The sequence below is a fragment of the Artemia sp. Qi Xiang Cuo genome, chromosome 16, assembly GCF_049724085.1.
Source record: "Artemia sp. Qi Xiang Cuo chromosome 16, ASM4972408v1, whole genome shotgun sequence".
NCBI lineage: Eukaryota > Metazoa > Arthropoda > Branchiopoda > Anostraca > Artemiidae > Artemia > Artemia sp. Qi Xiang Cuo.
The window spans coordinates 11,955,677-11,978,184 of record NC_142809.1 but is presented as its reverse complement, the minus strand read 5'-3'; the positions used below and the strand labels follow the sequence as shown (position 1 = coordinate 11,978,184).

Sequence of the window (22,508 nt, the reverse complement as noted above, 5' to 3'; positions counted from 1 at the left end):
TAGGCAGAATGTTGTAGTAGCCGCCACTTTTCTTGATTTTCAAGCCAATATATTTCGCTTGCTGTTCAAGCCAAATGACAGAAAGTTTGTGGGTTTCGGACAAGGTGGTTCTAATGGTGTACTTTTTGATTGAGCTGACTTTTTTTTAGGAGTTATGGGTTTTTACATTTCTTAACATTAGAAGTGATCGTCTCTTACTAGGTTCCTAGCTACCACTGCAACCCGGATCATTGATCAATCTTAAAAATTAATTATAATCTTATTTTAGTCAATATGGGCTGGAAGTTCGTTCTTTACTGTAATTTTAGTTACAAAAGGTTTTTAACCCAATTAATTTCCTTTAAAATGAGCTATTGAACAACTATCTACGATGTTCCAGTGCCAAGCTATCTCTGGATACAAAAACAGAAAAAAAAAAAAAATATCCCGTTTGGGGAGAATAACGTGGTAAAAGTCAATTTTCATGATTTTCAAGCCAATATATTTTCTTTGTTATTCAAGCCAAAAGGCGGTACGTTTCCTTTATAGAGGTTTAGGACAAGGTGGTTCTAATGGTGTACTTTTTGTTTTGAACTGACTCCATTCTTAGGAACTATGGGTTTTTATATTTCTTAACATCTGACGTGATCGTCTCTTACTAGGTTGCTAGCTACCGCTGCAACCCGGATTTCAAAACGTGTTTTTTCACTTTTTGGTTACTATGTGCTCTGGTTCGCTTTTCACTAGGTTGTACCATCTACAGCAATTATGATTTTTCAAAACATATTTTAAACTTTTAGTTACTATATGCTTCGGTTTGTCTTTCACTTGATTGCAGCTATAGCTACAACCATCATTTAGAGCTCGTTTTTTACTATATAAAAATATTAAACTTTTCAGTTAGTAAAGCCTGAAGTTCATTCTTTATTATAAAATAAATTACAAACAATAGTAAGAGACTACTTGGAATAGTAAGAGACTACTCTCAAATAATCAGGCAGCTAACTAGGTTTATAGTTTGTTCTTTAACATAAACTTCATTAATCGGATATTTTAATATATCCTATATGGTCTAGAGGTTGGGATAGCTCTCACCCAGTAGGCTTGAGTTCAATTTCCGTATGGGGAATTTTTACTTATGATGATTTCTTAAGGAACATAATTAAAATTTCTTAATGTTATATAAATAATTTGTTTTAATTACAAAAAGTTTTTAACCCAATTAATTTCCTTTAAAATGAGTCATTGAACAACTCTCTACGATGTTCCAGTGCCATGCTATCTGTTGAATTACTAACCTATACTATAATTAAGTGGCGTATAAAATTTAGTATAGGCAAGAGGTCGTTCTTTATTATAACAACGAAAAAATAAACCTGCTGTCGATACGGAATATCGTGGTTGCACCCACTTTTCTTGACTTTCAAACCAATATATTTTCCTTGCTTTTGAAGCCAAGGGACAGTTAGTTTTGTATATAGGGGTATTGAAAAATGTGGTTCTAATAGTGTACTTCGTTTTTGATCTGACTCACCCAGTATGTGCCATGATTTGTTCTTTACTAGGTTCCGGTCATCTCTATATAACCATGATACCAATGAAACCTACATAATCCCCATTTATAATTAACCTGACCGATTTGTTATATAATTTTTTTAGTACGTTAGCCATTTTATTATCATGTCTTATAGGTAATATATTTATCATAAGTCTCAAATAGTACTAAGCATACCTGCTTGTCACGAGGGCGATCGGGGTTTGATTCTCCGTTGGAGGGAATTTTTAATATATTGACTTGAAATATAACTGTACAAGCCTACACTATAGTTAAGTGACCTATACCAGTTCGTATAGGAGTTAGAAGTGAAAGCAAAACTTGTGCACGTTTATCTTTCGACAAGGCAATTTTATTTTAGTTCTAAGTTCAGGATCGCTGAAGTTATTATGTAAACTGCAAAAATATTTATGGTGTCTGTGCAATAATTTTAGTTTTTTAATTAAAACTACAAAAATACCTGAAAACTTTTAAATTAGTTTCACTTATCTGGGTTGCAGTGGTAGCTAGCAACCTCGTAAGAGAAAATCACGTCCAATGTTAAGAAATATAAAATTTTACATTAAAGAACGAAATTTAGTCCACGGTAACTTAAGTAATATAAGGAATCATTATATAGATGATGAATTTTCCTCAAGAAATCATCATAAGTATAAGTTTCCCATACCGAGAATCGAACTCAGGCTAACTAGGTGAGAACCAGCTATGCTAACCACTAGACCATACAGAATATATTAAAATATCTGATTAAGAAACTTTATGTTGAAGGTTTATATTAAAATGCGATCATTAGAAGTTATAATAAAGCTAGAACTCTTGCAGTTCTATCTTTATTATAACTTCTAATGATCGGTTTTTAATATAATTCCAATGATCGTCTTTTAATGTAACTTCACTATAATCAGTTATAGTCTATGAAACTAGAAAAGGCCCCACTATAATCAGTTATATCCTATGAAACTAGCAAAGGCCCCATTTTATAATGAATTGCATCGGTACTTTATGAATTTATGATGAACATGTCGGTCCTTTAGGTAAACTTTACTAACCTATAATGTAGTTAAGTGGCCGATAAAATTTAGTATAGGCAAGAGGTCGTTCTTTATTATAATATTTCAGTGATCGTCTTTTAATGTAAAAATATTATACAGTTCGTTACAACCAACTATTTGATAACTCTTGACTGACAATATTTACGATGAAATATATCGATCCTTTATAATATTCTTTTGGCATGCTCTGTGTACGTGACAGCATCGCGAATAACATTTTCTAGAAAAACTTTAAGAACGCCTCTGGTTTCCTCGTAAATTAGGCCAGATATACGTTTTACACCACCTCGGTGAGCCAGTCTTCTGATAGCTGGCTTTGTGATTCCCTGTGATTCCCACTAAAAATTTTTTTTGAAAGCCCGTTTATTTTATATGGTAAAAAATCTTCCCCAAAAAATGACGCCATGGCGTAATGATATTATTTCATGACGTCATGACGTCTTTTGTTTTGATCTGACTCTTTTTTTGGAGTTCTGGGTTTTTATATTTCTTAACATTGGACTGATCATCTTCTTACTAGGTTGCTAGCTACCGCTGCAACCCATATTCTATGCTATATGATTACAAACAGGAAAAAGCCTACGGCTTTTTCTTCTTTGAAATAGTAAGAAACGAACCTCAAACAATCAAGTAGCTAACTAAGTACAAAGTATGCAATGGTTTGTTATTCCAATGATCGTTTCTTAATGTAATATCTGTTGAATTACTAACCTATAATACAATTAAGTGGCGTGTAAAATTTAGTATAGGCAAGAGGTCGTTCTTTATTATAATTTAATATAAACTATGGACTTTAATGTAAAAATTCGATGATCGAGCCTTTATGTAAACCGGATTAAAAAATTATTATCATATCTTATATGTAACTTTTATTTTATAAGTCTTCGATAGTCTAATGGTAAGTATGCCCACTTGTTACCTGGAAGAAGGGGGTTCGATTTCCCATCGGGGAGAACTTTTAATATGTTGAATTAAAAGCACTATCTTTTCAATTTAAAATTTAAAAAAGAAACTTGTTTATTTACATTCTAGCTAAAATAACGAAGATAACATGAATGAATCACAGTATTCAATTTCTTTGGACTTGAGTTCGTTTTTTAACTATAAATACAAACAGGAAAAAACCTACGGCTTTTTCTTCTTTTAAATAGTAAGAGACGAAACTCAAACAATCAAGTAGCTAACTAAGTCCAATGTAGGGAATGGTTTGTTATTTCAGTGATCGTCTTTTAATGTAAATCTATTTAAAAATAATTTGTTTTATAACTACAAAAAGTTTTTAACCCCATTAATTGGCTTTAAAATGAGCCATTAAACAACTCTCTACGATGTTCCAGTGCCAAGCTATCTGTGGAATTACTAACCTATGCTATAATTAAGTGGCGTATAAAATTTAGTATAGGCAAGAGGTCGTTCTTTATTATATTTGATCTGACTCTTTTTTTAGGAGTTGGGGGGTTTTATATTTGTTTACATTGGAGGTGATCGTCTCTTACTAGGTTGCTAGCTACCGCTGCAACCCGGAAAACTCAAACAATCAAGTAGCTAACTAAGTCCAAAGTAAGGAATGGTTTGTTATTTCAGTGATCGTCTTTTAATATAAACAAAAAGCAAAACTAATTTTAGAATTTTCATGTATTTTTGTTGTTTAAATTAAAAAATTACTATTACTGATTAGGCATCATAAATATTTTTGCAGTTTACATAATAATTTTAGCTATTAATCCAAAAAATAAAATTTTGTTTCAATGAGTTTCTTTTACTATTTAGACAATTATCTATTATTAATATATAGTTAATTACATGTAATTTTTTATTGATTAAAAATTAAAATATCTTTTAAAAGACTTCATTATGAAAATACATCAAAAATGCAATTTTTTTGACAAAATTGATTATACTTTAAAAAGTATTTTATTTTTAAATACAAAAGTGACTAGATGTTGCAATTTCCTTTAAAATGAGCTATTATACAGCTCTCTATGATTTTCCAGTGCCCAGCTAGCTGAGCAGAAAGAAAAAGCGGAAAGAAAAAAATATCCCGTTTGTGGAGAATAACATGGTAAAAGTCAATTTTCTTGATTTTCAAGCCAATATATTTTCTTTGTTATTCAAGCCAAAGGGCGGTAAGTTTCCTTTATAGAGGATTCGGACAAGGCGGTTCTAATGGTGTACTTTTTGTTTTGATCTGACTCTTTTTTTAGGAGTTGGGGGGCTTTATATTTCTTGACATTGGAGGTGATCGTCTCTTACTAGGTTGCTAGCTACCGCTGCAACCCGGATATAAATACTGTAATCTTAACTATAGTGAAGTTGCGTATGCAAGTTAGTATAGGGAAGAGTTCGATCTTTATTACATTACATTAAAGGTAGAACTCTTTCTAATTGATTACAAACAGGAAAAAGCCTACGGCTTTTTCTTCTTTGAAATAGTAAGAGACTAGCCTCATACAATCAAGTAGCTAACTAAATCAAATGTATGTATTGGGTTTTTATTCCAATGACCGTCTTTTAGTGGAAAATTTTAATATATTGGCCTTAAATATAATAACTGTACTAGCCTATACTATAGTTGAGCGGCCTATAAAATTTAGTATAGGAAAGAGGTCGTTCTTTATTATAATAATGTAATGTTTGAAAGACTGCAGTGTGAAAAGACATCAAAAATGCAGTTTTTGGTGGAAAAATTTATTCTCTTTTAGAAATAATTTATTTTAGTTACAAAAGGTTTTTAACCCAATTAATTTCCTTTAAAGTGAGCTATTGAACAACCCTCTTCGATGTTCCAGTGCCAAGCTATCTCTGGAAACAAAGAAAAAAAGAAAAAAAGAAAAAAAATATCCCGTTTAGGAAGAATGTTGTAGTAGCTGCCACTTTTCTTGATTTTCAAGCCGATATATTTCCCTTGCTGTTCAAGCCAAGGGACAGAAAGTTTCCTATACAGGGGTTTCAGACAAGGCGGTTCTAACGGTGTACTTTTTGTTTTGATCTGACTCCTTTTTTAGGAACTATGGGTTTTTATATTTCTTAACATTGGACGTGATCGTCTCTTACTAGGTTGCTAGCTACCGCTGCAACCCGGATTTAAAATGAGCCATTGAACAGCTCCTTACGATGTTCCAGTGCCTAGCTATCTGTGGAATTACTAACCTATACTATAATTAAGTGGTGTATAAAAATTAGTATAGGCACGAGCTCGTTCTTTATTATATTATTGATTTGACTCTATTTTTAGGAGTTTTGTTATATTTCTTAGCATTGGACTGATCGTTTCTTACTAGATTGCTAGCTACTGCTGCAACCCGGATTCACATATATATTATTTATGAGAGGCAACCTGGCCGAGTGGTCCAAGGCACTGGTGTTAGCCACCAGTCTCTTCGGAGGCGTGGGTTCAAATCTTACCGCTGGTATACGATTATGTTTGAAAGACTGCAGTGTGAAAAGACATCGAAAATGCAGTTTTTGGTGGAAAAATTTATTCTATTTTATAAATAATTTATTTTATTTACAAAATGTTTTTAAACCAATTAATTTCATTTAAAATTAGCTATTTAACAAACCTCTACGATGTTTCAGTTCCAAGCTATATGTGGAAAAAAATAAAAAAAAAAATAAAAAAATATCCCGTTTAGGAAGAATGTTGTAGTAGCTGCCACTTTTCTTGATTTTCAAGCCAATATATTTCCCTTTCTGTTCAAGCCAAGGGACAGAAAATTTCCTATACAGGGGTTTCAGACAAGGCGGTTCTAATAGTGTACTTTTTGTTTTGATCTGACTCCTTTTTTAGGAACTATGGGTTTTTATATTTCTTAACATTGGACGTGATCGTCTCTTACTAGGTTGCTAGCTACCGCTGCAGCCCGGATTATGTATTCATGAATGAGACCATTTACAGTTTTGACGTTTCTTATATAGTAATTATGACGTCACTGCATCAAAAATACAGTTTTTATTGGAAAAATTTATTCTCTGTTAGAAATAATTTATTTTAGTTACTATAGATTTTTAACCCAATTAATTTCCTTTAAAATGAGCTATTGAACAACCCTCTACGATGTTCCAGTGCCAAGCTATCTCTGGATACAAAAGAAAAAAAAAAGAAAAAAGAAAAAAATATCCCGTTTGGGGAGAATAACGTGGTTAAAGTCAATTTTCTTGATTTTCAAGCCAATATATTTCCCTTGCTGTTCAAGCCAAGGGACAGAAAGTTTCCTATACAGGGGTTTCGGACAAGGCGGTTCTAATGGTGTACTTTTTGTTTTGATCTGACTCCTTTTTAGGAGCTATGGGTTTTTATATTTCTTAACATTGGACGTGATTGTCTCTTACTAGGTTGCTAGCTACCGCTGCAACCCGGATTAACATTGGACGTGATCGTCTCTTACTAGGTTGCTAGTTACCGTTGCAACCCGGATTATTATTAAACCCGGATTAAAAAATTATTATCATATCTTATATGTAAATTTTATTTTATAAGTCTTCGATAGTCTAATGGTAAGCATGCCCACTTGTTACCTGGGAGAAGAGGGCTCGATTCCCCGTCGGGGAGAACTTTTAATACGTTGAATTAAAAGCACTATCTTTTCAATTTAAAATTTAAAAAAGAAGCTTGTTTATTTACATTCTAGCTAAAATAATGAAGATAATATGAATGAACCACAGGGTTCAGTTTCTTTGGACTTGAGTTTGTTTTTTAACTATAAATACAAACAGGAAAAAGCCTACGGCTTTTTTTTCTTTTAAATAGTAAGAGACAGAAACTCAAACAATCAAGTAGCTAACTAAGTCCAATGTATGGAATGGTTTGTTATTTCAGTGATTTACTAACCTATACTATAGTTAAGTGGCCTATTTTGATAGCTACCGCTGCAACCCGGATAAGATCCTCTTGACTAACACCATTTATCCCTATGTCCCACTATACAAGTTTGTATAGGCAAGAGTTCGTTCTTTATTGTAAAACTTTACTAACCTATAATATAGTAATTGACAAAATTGATTCTACTTTAAAAAGTATTTTATTTTTAAATACAAAAGTGACTAGATGTTGCAATTTCCTTTAAAATGAGCTATTATACAGCTCTCTATGATTTTCCAGTGCCCAGCTAGCTGAGCAGAAAGAAAAAGCGGAAAGAAAAAATATCCCGTTTGTGGAGAATAACGTGGTAAAAGTCAATTTTCTTGATTTTCAAGCCAATATATTTTCTTTGTTATTCAAGCCAAAGGGAGGTAAGTTTCCTTTATAGAGGATTCGGACAAGGCGGTTCTAATGGTGTACTTTTTGTTTTGATCTGACTCTTTTTTTAGGAGTTGGGGGGTTTTATATTTCTTGACATTGGAGGTGATCGTCTCTTACTAGGTTGCTAGCTACCGCTGCAACCCGGATTAGAAATACGGTCATTGTTAATAAATAGTAAGAAACGAACATCAAACAATCAGGTAGCTAACTAAGTCCAATGTTCCCCATGGTTTGTTATTCCAATGATCGTATTTTATTGCAATAATTGACAGATAATATTTATGATGAACTATATCGGTCCTTTATATAACTTTAAAATGAGCCATAAAACAACTCTCTATGATGTACCAGTGCCAAGCTATCTGTGGAATTACTAACCTATACTATAATTAAGTTGCGTATAAAATTTAGTATAGGCAAGAGTTCGTTCTTTATTATAACCTTACTATAACAACCCGGATACTGTAAAACCGTTCAACACACATATTCACACCTTTCAGTTAGTATTATAGGTTAGAGTTCGTTCTTTATTGTAATACTTTAAAAACTATTTTATTTTTAATTACAAAAAGCACTAGATGTAGCAATTTCCTTTAAAATGAGCTATTATACAGCTCTCTATGATTTTCTAGTGCCCAGCTAGCTGAGGAGAAAGAAAAAGCTTTCAGTTAACATGGGCTAGGTGTTGTTCTTTACTGTATGATTTTCAAGCCAATATATTTCCCTTGCTTTTTTAGGAGCTATGGGTTTTTATATTTCTTAACATTGGACGTGATTGTCTCTTACTAGGTTGCTAGCTACCGCTGCAACCTGGATGCTCTTTACTGCAATGGTTTGTTCTTTACTAGGTTTCATCCATTTTTACAGCCATGATACTGATGTAAATTACATAATCCATATTTATGTTTCAGTTAACTTGGGCTAGCTGTCGTTCTTTATTGTAATTTGATCTGACTCCTCTGTTAGGAACTATGGGTTTTTATATTTCTTAACATTGGACGTGATCGTCTCTTACTAGGTTGCTAGCTACCGCTGCAACCCGGATAAAGGTAGAACTCTTTCTAATTGATTACAAACAGGAAAAAGCCTACGGCTTTTTCTTCTTTGAAATAGTAAGAGACTAGCCTCAAACAATCAAGTAGCTAACTAAATCAAATGTATGTATTGGGTTTTTATTCCAATGACCGTGTTTTAGTGGAAAATTTTAATATATTGACCTTAAATATAATAACTGTACTAGCCCATACTATAGTTAAGTGGCCTATAAAATTTAGTATAGGCAAGAGGTCGTTCTTTATTATAATTCTCTATGAAAAAGAAATAAGTTATTGCTCATTTCTCTTTTCCCAAATAATATAAAAAATTTTCCACTTCAGTTCTTTATTTCACAAAGTCATAAAGAAATTTAAAGCTCTATTCTAAATTATTCGGTGGAAGATAGAGAAAGTAATAACATAATTGTGAATATTTTCCCGGGAGATAAAAAGTTCTACTTCAATTTTAAATTTTCTCAATGAAGTGAAGAAAAGTTCAACTTCTCTTCTGAATTTTCTCTATGGAAAAGAAATAAGTTATTGATTAACTCTATTTTTCAAGGGAAAATAAAAATTTTCCACTTCAGTTCTTTATTTCACAAAGATATAAAGAAATTTAAAGTTCTATTCTAAATTTTAGATGGAAGATAGAAAAAGTAATACCATGGTTGTGAATATTTTTCGGGAAGATAAAAAGTTCTACTTCAATTTTAAATTTTTCACAGAAGATAAAAAGTTCAAGTTCTCTTCTGAATTTTACCAAAGAACACAATTCAATTCTAATTTTCCTGGGAAATGAAAATTTTCCACTTCAATTCAGATCTTTCACAAATAGATGAAAAATTAAAAATATTTTTCAAAATTTTTCATAGAAGATAGAAAAGTTCCACTTCGATTCTGAATTTTACCAAGGAACACAATTCAATTCTAATTTCTCCAGAGAAAATAAAAATCTTCCTCTTCATTTTTAAGTTCACCAAAGACATAAAGAAATTTAAACTTCTATTCTAAATTTATCCTTAGTAGATAGAAAAATTTATACCATAGATACGAATATTTTCCTGGAATATAAAAAGTTCCACTTTAATTTTAAATTTTCTCAACGAAGTAAAGGAAAGTTCAAGTTCCCTTCTAATTTTTACAAGAAAATAAAAAGGTTCTGGTTTTTCTCAAAGAACCAAATTTTTCACAGATGATAGAAAAGTTCAAGTTCTCTTCTGAATTTAACCAAAAAACACAATCCAATTCTAATTTTTCCAGAGCAAATAAAAATCTTCCACCTCACTTCATTATTTAGCAAAAACATAAGGAAATTTAAAGTTCTATTCAAAATTTTTCGATGGAAGATAGAAAAAGTAATAGCATAGTTTGGAATATTTACCCAGAGTATAAGATGTTATACTTTATTATTAAATTCTTTCAGTGATGTTAAGAACAGTTCAAGCTCTATTCAGAATTTTCTCGCTAAAAAAGAAGTAAGTTATTGTTGAGTTCTATTTTTCCATATTATATAAACAATAACCACCCGTTCTGATTTTTCTCAAAGAGATGAAAAAACTTTACATACTGTTCCAAATTTTTCACAGAAGATAGAAAAGTTCAAGTTCTCTTCTGAATTTTACCAAAGAACACAACTCAATTCTAATTTTCTCCAAAGAAAATAAAAAAAAATCTCTGACTTTTCTAATAAACATTCTAAGCGTTGACATGCTAACATATCCTAAATAATAGAAATATAACAAAGTAATGCATAAAATATTTTCATTGAAATAACAACATGTAGAATATTAACATAAAAGTATATTACATACGTTATAATACACTATTAATATATATGAGTCACTTTAAACATTTTGAAGCTGTTCCATATAGAAATATTCTTGGCAAATTCGTTTCTGTTCTACTAGGAGGAACACTAAGAATTCTAAATTCATCGCGAATTCTTATTCCTGGCAAATTCGTTTCTGTTCCACTTGAGGAGGGAACAGAGGATGAAATCTCGACTGGCTGATCGGGTATTTCAAGGGCAGCAATAATCAACGCAGCAACCACCGTAAATCCTTGGCCTGTTCTCTTCAACTGATTCAAAATAGCTTGTCTCACTTTGGTAGCTTCTACAACTTCCATTGCCATCTTGGCCACGGATCCTTCAATTTCTTTCTTCAGTTTTCTTCCAACCTTCTTTCACTTTCAGTGTTTTTGGCCTCTGCTTTCCTTTTAAGTAACTCTTTGACTTTCTTAATAAATTCATCTCCCTTTGACAGAATTAAAAATACACAGTCACTAAACCACCTTGCATGTTCAACCCAGGGGTCATCTGTTTCCTCCCAGTTACACAAACCTATATCACAATGAAAACATTTCACCTTATCTGAATCTCCCAGATAGAAAAATCCAGCTTCGGTAAGTTTGCGAGGATCCATCCGCTCATGGTAATGCCAATTAGCAAAAGTTTGTAACCTACATTCAAAAGTTGTTTTATCAGGGTGCTCAGGGCCTCGATGGGCATTAATTCTGAGGTTGGCCAGTGAATTGAAATGACTGTGAACTGATGTGACCCGTGGCTGCGAATTGATGCTAAGAAGGGCTGTACCACCACTTCGGAGAGAAAGATTATCCACTGCTAGTTGCCGGTTTCTCGATCTAATATATCGCTCAAAAATATCATAGCCTCCGGGTACAGCAGGAGGTAAACTTATAAGTGGGGCTTCGGAGCCATTTGTAGCTTCAGCTGGAATATTTCCAACATCACATCCCCGCACAAAGGGGCATATTTCAAAGTGTATTCTATGTTCTTCCATAGGCACATCTCCCTCTTCCCAATGTCCAACCACCCCATAACAAAAAGCACACTGAACCTGGTCACCATGGCCGACAAAAAAGAATCCAGCTTTAGCTAATTCTCTGGTGTCAATAAAATCCTTCGTCCACCATCCTCTTGAATTAAATGTCATTAGTCTAACATCCTCTCGTTTAAGAGCTCGACGTTCTTCTTGTGACAATAAAGGGCGGGAGGAACTCATAGACAAAAATGGACAATCCGGGCTTAAGTTCAAGTGCCTAGCAATAGCTTGATCGTTACAATTCCAGTCACTAATTCTTTTTTTGCAGGCAAAACACTCCACTTCAGTACCTGTGCCTGTGTAATAAAAACCGGCACGTGCTATTCTTTCTGCAGACAGTGGCGCAGACGAGGGCCAACAACGAAAAGTGTTTATTCTTTGTTCCAAGTTTTCAAAACGCATTGGTTGAATGTTTGAATGTTAGCTGAATGTTTGTCACGCATCAAGTACCAAGAACCTAACAAAAAATTCAACTAATTTAAAAATTTTCAGGTTTTTTTCTAGTCTAAATTAAAAGATTAAAACTATTGCTCAGATACCATAAGTATTTTTGCAGTTTATAACTTTACAGATCTTGAACTGAAAACGAAAATAAAATAAATATTTATTTTTTAAATTTTTACGTCAAGTCGCTCATTACGTCATATATGGTTAGGTAGTAATATTTTATATTACTATATTTTATATTTCATGATTACAAAATGTAATTAGAGGTCGTTCTTTATTGTAATTTTTTGTTAAAACCCCCCAAGTATTACTTCATTTTATATAATTATAGATAATAATATAAAAAATGTATTGACAAACACTATTTATGATGAACTATGTCGGTCCTTTATGTAAATACACACAGGAAAAAGCCTACGGCTTTTTCTTCTTTTAAATAGTAAGAGACGAGTCTCAAATAATCAAGTAGCTAGCTAATTCCAAAGGTATGCAATTTTTTGTTATTCCAATGATCGTTTTTTATTGAAACTAGGTTTCAGCCATCTCTACAGCCATGATACTATTGGAAATTACATAATCCCTATTTATGTTTCAGTTAACATGGGCAAGGTGTCGTTCTTTATTGTACCAAGCTATCTCTGGATACAAAAAAAAAAGAAAAGAGAAAAAAATATCCCGTTTGGGGAGAATGTTGTGGTTAGCTGCCACTTTTCTTGATTTTCAAGCCAATATATTTCCCTTGCTGTTCAAGCCAAGGGACAGAAAGTTTTACTATGCAGGGGTTTCGGACAAGGCGGTTCTAATGGTGTACTTTTTGTTTTGATCTGACGCCTTTGTTAGGAACTATGGGTTTTTATATTTCTTAACATTGGACGTGATCGTCTCTTACTAGGTTGCTAGCTACCGCTGCAACCCGGATTTTTTCAATTTTTACGTCACGTCACTCATTAAGTCATATATGGTTATTAGTACACAATAGGTTTTAGATATTACGTCATGTCCCTTATTACGTCATATATGGTTATTGGTAGATAATCGGTAAAATATTCGTTCTTTATTATAACTACCGCTGCAACCCGGATGTAGCTCGTTGTTTAATGCAATACTTGTCGAAAGATGAACGTGTATAAATATTGCATTCACTTATTACGTCACATATGGTTATCTTTTAATGTATTATTACAAACAGGAAAAAGCCTACGGCTTTTTCTTCTTTGGAATAGTAAGGAGACGAACCTCAAAGAATCAGGCAGCTAACTAAGTCCAATATAAGCAATTGTTTGTTCTTCTAATGATCTTCTCTTAATTTGGCATTTCTTACTAGGTTGCTAGCTACCACTTAAACCCGGATTATGTAATAGGTTGCTTGCTACCGCTGCAACCTAGATATTCTTATTTCTGCTACTATGGGCTAAGTTTCGTTCTTTCATGTAAAACTAGCAAAACATTTTTTAAGCCCGATGAAGATTTAACTAATGTGTCAAAAGTAAGGTTGCAAGTCGACGATTTTGTTTTGGCCTTATTATAATTGGTATGGTGAAATAATAATATGCATATGGCTCTTAAATCATACTTCTTTGTGGTTCCATATGGTCTAGTGTCTAGGATAGTTAACTTTCGCTTAACAGGCTCGGGTTCGATTCCCGGCGTGGGAAAATTTTTAACTCTATAATCTTCGAACATTTGAACCTTTTATAATTTATAATGATGTATAATATAAATACTGTAATCTTAACTATAGTGAAGTTGCGTATGCAAGTTAGTATAGGGAAGTAATTTTGAATTTGATCTGACTCCTTTGTTAGGAACTATGAGTTTTTATATTTCTTAACATTTGACGTGATCGTCTCTTACTAGGTTGCTAGCTACCGCTGCAACCCGGATTTGATCTGACTCTTTTCTCAGGAGTTAGGGGTTTTTATATTTCTTAACATTGGACGTGATCGTCTCTTACTAGGTTTCTAGCTACCGCTGCGACCCGGACTATGGACTAAAGTTCGTTCTTTAATGTATTATCAACACCAACCGCTTTTTCAGCAAGACGTGCTTCAAGTATTTTATTTTAATCTTCTAGGGTGTATGCATGTATTGTTTTATAGAGACTGTTGTTCTCTCTTAACCACAACAGTGCTTCATGGACTTTTCTCAGATCTATTAGTGCAGTCCAAACATTCTTGTTGTAAGTAGGCTGACCATTGACAATGACTACAAAACTATCAATGTTAAGAAGTTTTTCAGGCTGAATATCTGCATTTGCTTGCACATCAACAGGTAGATATACTATTCTCCCCTTAAGAGCGTCAACAAGTTCTGTTCTAGGTCTCTTCAATGCAGTTACTTGCCCTAATCTGACGATCGTAAGACAAGGCATTACAAATCGAATCATTGCCATTTCAAAATTATTTAAACACTTTATACATTCCGGTGTACAGTCTATATGAAGGTTATTTAATACTGATCGGACATTCTCCTGACTTTTCAACATTTTCTCAGCACAGTAATCCCAGACAAAGAATGAATCTATGACGTCCTCTTTCCAACCTGTACATTGAATTAGTTGTTCTCTGTCATCTTTGGGTATGTCCTGTTGTAGGTGCTCTAAAATCGTGGCCATCATTGCATCAAAACCTTTCCTATTTGAAAGGGATCTTAGACTCTTCAATTGGTATTTTGTCTTTATCTGCTCACAACTGTCACAATGCATTGTGGGGTATACATCCCTGATGTTAGCCACCATATCAAGGCTCTCACCAAATAGTTTTATTATTGTATTTTCATCCACAGAAACTCTAATATTTTTATCACCGTAAATGAAGTCTTGACTATTATTACGACAGAGTCTACTTGACACTTCTTCTATGTAATGACTTAGTTCCTTGTACGAACCCTCGACTTTTAGTAGATTAATATGTTGTATAGTCTTACATTTTGATACTGCCTTATATACGCTATTAATGAAACAGTTCAAGACAGGGAAATGTGGAGCTAGTGCCCTTAGAGAACGCAAATAGCTCTGACATCCCTCATTTGGGCTACAGTATAACGAATGCCCATGCTTTCTTGTGTCCCTGCAATTGATTTCACAATAATCCAAGCCGCCAAGGTAGAAATTAACCGCTTTGTCAGTTGAAAATTTTGATGCTATATTATTTTCAAGGATATCAAAAATAATTTGACATAATTCAATATCCGTCGGATACAGCTTGCAGATATCAGGGTGACATTGCCAAGTAACCTGCTGCCCAATTTTTGGTTTTGAATGTTTACTCAGATTGTTATAGGTGACTTCAGCCATCATAATTTCCTTGTCAGATCTAGTTCTAGAGCATTTTTCAATAGTTGTCTCGTACTTTTCAGGACAGTTTGTTCTACTACACAGAGAATTTTTTGCCAAATATTCAGTAGAACTAAACGAACTGTTTAAAACACAGTTAGAAATGCTTTTTTCTTGAGTCGGTGTTCCAGGAATTTGTTCTAAATCATTAGTCTTACAAACACATTTACTAATAACCCTAACAGGCTCGTTTTCGCCATAATTGAAAAACATTGCTTTTCCTTCGCTGTTGATAGGTATGCTTGTATATATATTTTTATTGCTGCTACATAAACTGCAATTGCTCCTTCCAAAATTAATATACGAATTTTCTAAGAAGTACGCCTCCGTATATTCACTGTGTTGTCGAACATTTTCCATTGCATCTATAAACTGTTCCGCAGTTGCCAATCCATACCTTGGAAGCTTTTCGTTAAACTGACAACATTTCTTTTGGATATTACTATGAAGCTTTGCCAAAGAATTTCTAGCCGACTTTTCAACAGCATCCGCTCTTTCAAAGAGAATTTTAATCTGTAATTTTGAATACTTTTCATGATCCCGATAAAACATGCGTAAAATGTTTCTCAATTTACAAAGATCAGCCTTCATTTTTGCTATCTTCTTGTATTTCTGAATGTAATTTTTCCCTTTGTCCTTATGCGTTCTTCGGTACAACCTCGCAGAGAATTTAATTTTTTCAGTATAGCTTTTGTCACCCCACTATCTACCCATTATTCTGGTAGCAATTTTTCTCTTATGTTTGTTTCGGTAATCTTTATCGTTATCATACCGTTCCTTACTCTTTTGTTTGGCTCTCTCAATTATCGCATCTCGATACGCCTTGTCGGTTGAATACCTTTGCTTTTCTCTTTTCAAGATGTTGCCTCTGTTTTTTGTATAGTAATGTTTTTTTAAATTACGTATAACTCTATTAGAACGCATCTTATTACAAAACAAAAATAATATTCTCATCTAATTGAAACTTTTTAAGACTCGTATCATGTACCCATAACCTAACAAAAAATTAAACTAATTTTTAAATTTTCAGGTATTTTGTTAGTTTGAATTAAAAGATTAAAATTATTGCTCATATATCATAAATATTTTTGCAGTTTACATAATAACTGTAGCGATTCTAAACTGAAAAATTAAATATATTAAAAAATTGAATTTTTTGGTCTGAAAATACATAGTAAATTCCACATCGGGTAGTTAGAACCTAACTAAAAATAAAACTAATTTTAACATTTTCAGGTATTTTTCTAGCTTGAATTGAAATATTCAAACTATTGCTCGGATACCCTGGATATTTTGCAGTTTACACAAGCTGCAAAGAACGCATAAGGGCAAAATTAAAAATTATATTCAGAAGTCCAAAAACATGGCAACAATGCTAACTGATCTTAGTAAATTTAGAAAAATTTTACGAATTTTTTACCGGGATTACGAAAAATATTCAAAATTAAAGATTAAAATTATCTCTGAAAGAATGGATTTTGTTGAAAAGTCAGCTAGAGATGCTTTCGCAAAACTTCATAGTAATATCCAAAAGAAATGTTGCATGTTTAGTGAAAAGCTTCCAAGGTATGAACCGGCAACTGTGGAACAGTTTATAGATGTAATGGGAAATTTTATAGATCACTGTGAATATATGAAGGCATAATTGTTCTTTACTTAGTTTCAGCTTTAATTCGATGATCCAGACTTTATGTACTAACTACATCCAAAGACTATGACGTCATTGTTTAATATTGTATATAAAAAATTAAGTTTTTCGTAAAAAAAATTAATTTAAAAAAAAATTAAGTGCAAATAGCGCTAGATCTAGAGATTTCCTTTAAAATGAGCCATTGAACAACTCTCTACGATGTTCCAGTGCCAAGCTATCTGTGGAAAAGAAAGAAAAAAATATCCCGTTTGTGGAGAATAACGTGGTAAAAGTCTATTTTCTTGATTTTCAAGCCAATATATTTTCTTTGTTATTCAAGCCAAAGGGCGGTAAGTTTCCTTTATGGAGGATTCGGACAAGGCGGTTCTAATGGTGTACTTTTTGTTTTGATCTGACTCTTTTCTTAGGAGTTGGGGGGTTTTATATTTCTTAACATTGGAGGTGATCGTCTCTTACTAGGTTGCTAGCTACCGCTGCAACCCGGAAAAATGATCTTTTCCGCTGTCATCGGGCTTTTAACAGGTGGAATCGTTACCACGCAGTGTTTTTAACTCAAATCCTTCTTAGCAGAATGACAAGTCCATCTCCACAGGACCGTGGTAACTGCTAATACAAATATATCCTTCAGTATATGGTGTCTAAGATTTAATAAAAAAGTGTGAAATTATTCCATACGATTTAGGAGCAATTAACTTTTTCTTCTCCCTTATTATTTTTTAGAATAAACTATATAAGAAAACATATGTATTTCGTTAAAATATGTCTAGTAAAGAACGAACTCCAGCTAATAGTAACCCATTTAAAAACAAATATAAAAAGTAACTGCCAACTGAGGAAGAATCCCAATTTGAAGCTGATTTAGGAATGTGTAACCTTATAAATAAGTTTTTGTTTCTTTTTTGTCCGAAATAAAGTAAATCTAGTGACGTCTCTGATATATATTTTGTTTTGATCTGACTCCTTTTTTAGGAGCTATCGGTTTTTTATATTTCTTAACATTGGACGTGATCGTCTCTTACTAGGTTGCTAGCTACCGCTGCAACCCGGATAATCGTCTTTTAATGTAACTCTTACTAGGTTGCTAACTATCGCTGCAACCCAGATTCCAGTTACTATAGACTATAGTTCGTTCTTTAATGTATGCAACCCGGATATAAAAAACCTAATTGACAAATACCATTTATGATGAACTATATCGGTCCTTTATGTAAGTTGCTAGCTACCGTGCAACCTGGATAATAAACTGATTACAAACAGGAAAAAGCCTACGGCTTTTTCTTCTTTGAAATAGTAAGAGACGAACCTCAAACAATCAAGTAGCTAACTAATTCCAATGTATGCATTGATCATCTGACTCTATTTTTAGCAGTTATGGGTTTTTATATTTCTTAAAATTGGAAGTTGTCGTCTCTCTAGGCTGCTAGCTAACGCTGCAAACAAGAAACTATTTTATTTTTAATTAAAAAAAGGCACTAGATGTAGCAGATGCTAGCTACCGCTGCAACCCTGATTAGTATAGACAAGTTTTCGTTCTTTATTATAATCATGACGTCATGGCGTGATGATATTATTTCATGACATCTTCAGAAACAACAACATAATGCCGTGTTTTTCTATTTAAGTCATAGCTCTAATAAAACTATGACGACATTCATTATTTATCTAGTAGGGTTTCAGACAAGGTGGTTCTAATTATGTACTTTTGTTTTGATCTGACTCTGTTTTTAGGAGTTCTGGGTTTTTATATTTCTTAGCATTGGACTGATCGTCTCTTACCAGGCTGCTAGCTACTGCTGCAACCCGGATTCACATACATAGTTATGAGATGCAGCGTGGCCGAGTGGTCCAAGGTGCTGGTGTTGGCCACCAGTCTCTTCAGAGGCGTGGGTTCAAATCTTAACGCTAGTATACGATTATGATTTATTACAAAAAAAAATCGAATATCTTTGAAAAGACTGCAGTATGAAAAGACATCAAAAATGCAGTTTTTAGTGAAAAAATTTGTTCTCTCTTATAAATAACTTATTTGAGTTACAAAAGATTTTTAACCCAATTAATTTCCTTTAAAATGAGCCATTAAACAACTCTCTACGATGTTCCAGTGCCAAGCTACTGGGTTCTGACTCCATTTTTAGGAGCTATGGGTTTTTATATTTCTTAACATTGGACGTGATCGTCTCTTACTAGGTTGCTAGCTATCGCTGCAACCCGGATGATGGGTCAAGCCCACCCGGGGTCGATTTATTTTGTTTGATATTCAGCTATCAATAAATCATGTTTATAGTATCGATCCTTTATGTATAATGGATAATTATATAAGATAAACCTAACTGACAAACACCATTTATGATGAACTATATTTGGTATATACAGCACATATATAATATCTATATATAATCTATAATGAGCTATTATACAGCTCTCTATGATTTTCCAGTGCCCAGCTAGCTTAGGAGTAAAAAAAAGCGGAAAGAAAAAAAAGATGCCGTTTGTGGAGAATATCGTGGTTAAAATAAATTTTCTTGATTTTCAAGCCAACATATTTTCCTTATTATTCAAGCCAATGGACGGTAAGTTTGCTATATAGAGGTTTTGGACAAGACGTTTTAAATAGTATGCTTCTTGTTTTTGATCTGAATCTTTTTTCAGGAGTTATGGGTTACTTTAGTTTTTACTATGGCGCGTGATCGTCTCTTACTAGGTTGCTAGCTAACACTGCAACTCGTATAACTTCCTTTAAAATTTGCCATTGAACAACTCTCTGCCATTGAACAACTCTCCAATGATCGTCTTTTAATGTAATTTCTATTCACGTCATAGCTCTAATATAAAGCTATGACGACATTCATTATTTATCTAGTAGGGTTTCAGACAAGGTAGTTCTAATTATGTACTTTTGTTTTGATCTGACTCTATTTTTAGGAGTTTTGGGTTTTTATATTTCTTAGCATGGGACTGATCGTCTCTTACTAAAAAAAAGGTAAAGGATGCGGCACTAGACCCTTAAGGTCCAAACCGGCGGTGCTGATCTCCGTTTCGTGGCCCTTCAGCCAGGAAGTGCAATGGGGGGCTGGGGGCCAGCCAACCTATGCTTTCGCAAACCCTTCCTTTTTACCTTCCCCAAATTTCTCCAGGTACCCATTTAGAGCTGGGTTGACTCTGGCTAAGCTTACAGGGTCACACCACTGACCCGCGTCCCAAACTAAGAAACTGACCACACCAGGGATCAAACCCGAATTCTCGGATTCTCAGCCCAGCGCGCGTCCACTTAGCCAGAAAGGCATAACTAGGCCGTTCTGGCCAGAACGGCGTCTCTTTCTAGGTTGCTAGCTACTGCTGCAACCCAAATTATAAGAGGCAGCCTGGCCGAGTGGTCCAAGACACTGGTGTTAGCCACCAGGCTCTTCGGAGGCGTGGGTTCAAATCTTACCGCTGGTATACGATTATGTTTGAAAGACTGCAGTGTGAAAAGACATCAAAAATGCAGTTTTTGGTGGAAAAATTTATTCTCTTTCAGAAATAATTTATTTTAGTTACTATAGATTTTTAACCCAATTATTTTCCTTTAAAATGAGCTATTGAACAACCCTCTACGATGTTCCAGTGCCAAGCTATCTGTGGAAAAGAAAGAAAAGAGAAAAAAGGAAAAAATATCCCGTTTAGGCAGAATGTTATAGTAGCTGCCACTTTTCTTGATTTTCAAGCCAATATATTTCCCTTGCTGTTCAAGCCAAGGGACAGAAAGTTTCCTATTTAGGGGTTTCGGACAAGGCGGTTCTGATGGTGTACTTTTTGTTTTGATCTGACTCCTTTGTTAGGAGCTATGGGTTTTTATATTTCTTAACATTGGACGTGATCGTCTCTTACTAGATTGCTAGCTACCGCTGCAACCCGGACCACCATATATCAGTTACTACGGATGAGAGATCGTTCTTTACTGTAACATTGGACGTGATCGTCTCTTACTGGGTTGCTAGCTACCGCTGCAACCCGGACTATTAGGAGTTTTGGGTTTTATATTTCTTAGCATTGGACTGACCGTCTCTTGCTAGGTTGCTAGCTACTGCTGCAGCCCAAATTCACATATATATAGTTATAAGAGGCAGATTAGCCGAGAGGTCCAAGGCACTGGTGTTAGCCACAAGTCTCTTCGGAGGCGTGGGTTCAAATCTTACCGCTGGAATACGATTAAGATTTATGTACAAAAATCAAATATCTTTGAAAGACTGCAGTATAAAAAGACATCAAAAATGCAGTTTTTAAGTGGAAAATTTATTCTCTCTTAGAAATAATTTATTTTAGTTACAAAAGATTTTTAACCCAATTAATTTCCTTTAAAATGAACCATTGAACAACTTTTGACGATGTTCCAGTGTAAAGCTATCTCTGGAGAAAAAAAAAGAAAAAAAAATATCCCGTTTAGGCAGAATGTTGTAGTAGCTGCCACTTTTCTTGATTTTCAAGCCAATATATTTCCCTTGCTGTTCAAGCCAAGGGACAGAAAGCCAAGGGGTTTCGGACAAGATGGCTCTAATGGTATACTTTTTGTTTTGATCTGTCTCCTTTTTTAGGAACTATGGGTTTTTATATATCTGAACATTGGACGTGATCGTCTCTTACTAGGTTGCTAGCTACCGCTGCAACCCGGATAAATTACGTAAAACTCGCTTAGAAGGCATCTTATTACAAAGCAAGAAATAATATTCTTATCTAATTAACACTTCTTAAGACTCGTATCGAGTACCCATAACCTAACAAAAATAAAACTAATTTTCAAATTTTCAGGTGTTTTGTTAGTTTGAATGAAAAGATTAAAATTATTGCTCAGATATCATAAATATTTTTGCAGTTTACATAATAACTTTAGCGATTCTAGACTGAAAAATAAAATATATTAAAAAATTGAATTTTTTGGTCCGAAAAGACATAGTAAATCCCACATCGGGTAGATAGAACCTAACCAAAAATAAAACTAATTCTAACATTTTAAGGTATTTTTCTAGCTTGAATTGAAATATTCAAACTATTGCTCGGATACCATGGATATTTTTGCAGTTCACACAAGCTTCAAAGAACGCACAGGCTGATCTTTGTAAATTGAGAAAAATTTTACGAATGCTATACCGGGATTACGAAAAAATTTCAAAATTAAAGATTAAAATTATCTCTGAAAGAATGGATTTTGTTGAAAAGTCAGCTAGAGATGCTTTCGCAAAACTTCATAGTAATGTCCAAAAGAAATGTTGCATGTTCAGTGAAAAGCTTCCAAGGTATGGACCGGCAACTGTGGAACAGTTTACAGATGTAATGGGAAATTTTATACATCACTGTGAATGGAGGCATAATTGTCCTTTACTTAGTTTCAGCTTAA

General features: G+C 33.7%; 1 pseudogene; it reads right to left on the bottom strand.

Moving 5' to 3' along the window:
• Positions 1-10,701: 10,701 nt before the first annotated feature.
• LOC148942571 (baculoviral IAP repeat-containing protein 3-like) lies at positions 10,702-12,116 on the bottom strand (annotated as a pseudogene).
• Positions 12,117-22,508: the final 10,392 nt, after the last annotated feature.